At 34.4% G+C, this 3,343-nt stretch overlaps 1 pseudogene; it reads left to right on the top strand.

Annotated features, from left to right (window-relative positions):
- The first annotated feature begins 237 nt into the window (after nt 1-237).
- Nucleotides 238-3,343, top strand: part of LOC102847687 — a 70,292-nt pseudogene continuing 67,186 nt past the window's right edge.

Here is a 3,343-nt window from a genome sequence, read left to right as displayed (position 1 = left end):
AACCCTTCTGCTTGAGCTTAAGGGGTCCCACATCATCCAGCCAAATGTCTGTGATCCCCACAAAGCACATCACTGAAATTCTAGTTATCCTGCTCTCCTGGAATGTTCGTAGGTTTCTCTGGGTCCATTGCACTCTTTATCCATGTTGCTCTAGGTCTGCGTCACTCCCAACTCAGTTCACTCCTTTTTGGGAGTGGTGCAAATTCCATTTCTTTCCACAGGACTGCTGCTGATGACATGGCTGCTACTGACGATGCTGCTGCTGCTGCTAATGATGCTGCCACTGCTAACCATGTGGCTTCTGTTGATGATGTGTCCTTAGGTCCCATTCTTAAGGACAATCTTGTCTAGAACAGGAAAATATCATCTATATATGAAGAATACCTGTCACTAGAACTATTATTCAAAAGTACACACTAATAATAAAGCCAAATATGAATAAACTGAAGACTTATAACAACGTCTTCAATTTAAAATTGGTCAAACATATAAACATGAAGCACTAATAATAACTGGTGTTTGGAGTGCAAAAATTAGGAATTATGAGTAAGAATTGGTAATTTGAAATGTGTTCTTATTTCATCCTTCCTAGAACAAACCTGTTCTTCTACAGCATAACATCTCAAAGGCATCAATTCTTCTTCTGTTATCCTTAGTTACTGTCCAGTTCTCTGACATGTAAAAAGTAATTATGAAGACTATTGCCTGGATCAGTTATACCTTAATCTCTATCCTGACTTGTAAAGGTCCCTTTCAACAGATTTTCTTAGTGCAATTTGGTTTTTTGTTTCTTGATTTCTGTGACAAACGTGTTGATTGTGCACCTCAAAGCACAACCCACCAAATTTTAAATCTTAAAAGGAAAATAAAAACATATTGTGCAATAAAGTATACTAAGGTATATAAAAATAGACTAATAAAGTTTTATATGGAATGTTTACTTGATTGGAAAGTTGGTATTTGTTTTTTTATAATTAATCCTATTAAAATTTTAGCTTTGAGTAAACCTGAAGAAAATCACTAATCTTAAAGATATGTAAAAGTGAAAATCCTCTGATCATTAAATTGAATATTGATAAATGATTTCCAGGAAACACCTATCTTTTAAGGAGATGAACTTTAGAGTAGATAATATTTTAATTACAAAGATCAAGCAGACAATCATTAAAATAGTGTGATCTCTATTAATAAGAACTGAATTCTTTTGCAAAAAGAATCACCAGTAAGTACCATTGATATGGCATTTCTCCAAGAAATATTCTTGTAAATTAGAGGAAATGTTGAAGAAGGGACTTAGAGATCTAATTTCTTTTAATTTAATTCCTCTCAAAAAGGCAAAGCAATAATTCTAATTTATAGGAATAATCTCTTACATGATTAACTAATGGCAGATAACTCAGAGGGTTTATAGGTGTTTATAATTCAGATGTAGAACAGAATAAAAAGAACACAAACTTACCAATTTGGATGCCTACAATTTTTTTTAAACCCATATTTTTATCATAGGAGTATGCAATGAGGGTTGCCGAGTGGATTATATTTGGGGGTAGGGGGTGGGGTTTGGGGAGGTGCAGGGGGGGATTGTGTACCAATGAGGGAGTTTTTCTTTTGCTTTTCAAGGAGAGGAGCAAATGGGGGGGAAGGGGGAGGGGTTTGTACGGGGAGAAGGGTGCAACAATGAATGAATGGAATTCCAAAATCTCTGTAGATGTTCATTGAAATGAAAAATAAACAACCTAAATTAAAAAAAAAAGAGATGAATGAATAATCAAACAGTGATGTATACATGCAATGGAGAACTGTGTAACACAAAAACAATGAAGACTCAGCAAAATATCTTGTAAAGTGGTGGAACATTATGCTGAATGAAATAAATCAATCACAAGGGAAAAAAAACAAAAAAACCCCATATTTATTCTATAATTAGTTTGTCCTTTCAAGATTTGCATATAGAGAGAAATTTATAAAAATTGTAAACAGCAAAAACTTTCTGGAGGATCAGTTGTGTATTGATTCTAATATGATGGAACACAATAACAACAACAACAACCATTATAGGCCTAGAAAAAGGGAATGACATTTCTAAGCAGTTAAAATTATTGAGGAATTTGGATGATACCCAACATGTTAGAAGTTCCAGTTCAACCAAATGCACCTTGGAAGAGACATTTGGCCTTCTACTTTCTAAACACAAATCATTGGATATAGTTTGATGTGAAATTCTACACTAATAAAAATGTGGTTTCTATGAACAAGAATTAATTCAGTATATTTTTTATTTAAAAAATTACACAGCTGTTTTACACACAAAGATACTGATTGTACAATAAAAAACAAAGAAAATAAAAAAAACAAAGAAAATAAAAAACCAACCATTTTAAGAAGCAGAAATTGATCAAGAACACTAAAGGAAGAAGTCTAAGTCGTACAGTTGCTGTTTTTATCTGTCATGGAACTGAGTATGATCCATAGCAACCCTGTGAACACTGGATCTGAACTCTGTTCTATTCTGTGCCATTCTTAGATCCTTTGACATTTTTTAGCCCACTGCTGCAGTCACTGTGTCAATCCATCATTTTGAGGGTCTTCCTCTCTTCTGCTAACTCTTCATTGACATTCTTGTCAACAGATTAGCCTCTCCTAGAAATATGCCCTAAAAGTGTGAGACAAAGCTTAATTATCTTTACTGCAAAGGATCACTCTGACTTCTACTTCTCCAAAACATAACAGTTTGTTCTTTTGGCAATCCATGGATAGTCAATACTCTCCTCCAACACCATAATTCAAAGTAATCAATTCTTCTTTTGTCCTCCTTACTCATTGCACAGCAAGTGATTGAAAAGGTCATGGGCTGAATCAAGCACAACTTAGTCTTCAAACTAACATAACTGTTCCTCAATAATTTAGAGAGATCCCTGACTTTCCCAGTACAGTGTGTCTCCTGATCTCCTCACTGGTGTTACCAAGGCTGTTGATTATTGATGCAAGTAAAATGAAGTCATTGAAAGTTTCAATCTTCTTCAAATTTATCCTGATGTTGCCTATTGGTCTAGTGGTGAGAAATTTTATTTTCATGAGGTGGAGATGTAATCTATATGGAAGAATGTATTCCTTAATCTTCTGTAGCAAGTGTTAGCAAGCAGGGTTATGTCATCTGAAAAATATAGGTTACAGACGAGTCTCTCTGATCCTGATATCATAATAGGCTTCTGAGTTCAGGTTCTTGAATATATTCCTCTGTATGCAAACTGAAGAACAGATTCAAACCTAGAGTTGCTGTAATCAAGGATGCTTTGGGCAGAATATTAAATGATCCAGGAAGTATTAAAAGAAGATGGAAGGA

Source organism: Elephantulus edwardii, unplaced genomic scaffold, assembly GCF_000299155.1.
Source record: "Elephantulus edwardii isolate Elephantulus edwardi_28Jun2011 unplaced genomic scaffold, EleEdw1.0 scaffold00034, whole genome shotgun sequence".
Taxonomy (NCBI): Eukaryota; Metazoa; Chordata; class Mammalia; order Macroscelidea; family Macroscelididae; genus Elephantulus; species Elephantulus edwardii.
Note: the sequence above shows the minus strand (reverse complement) of the source record. Positions and strands in the feature narration are given on the sequence as shown.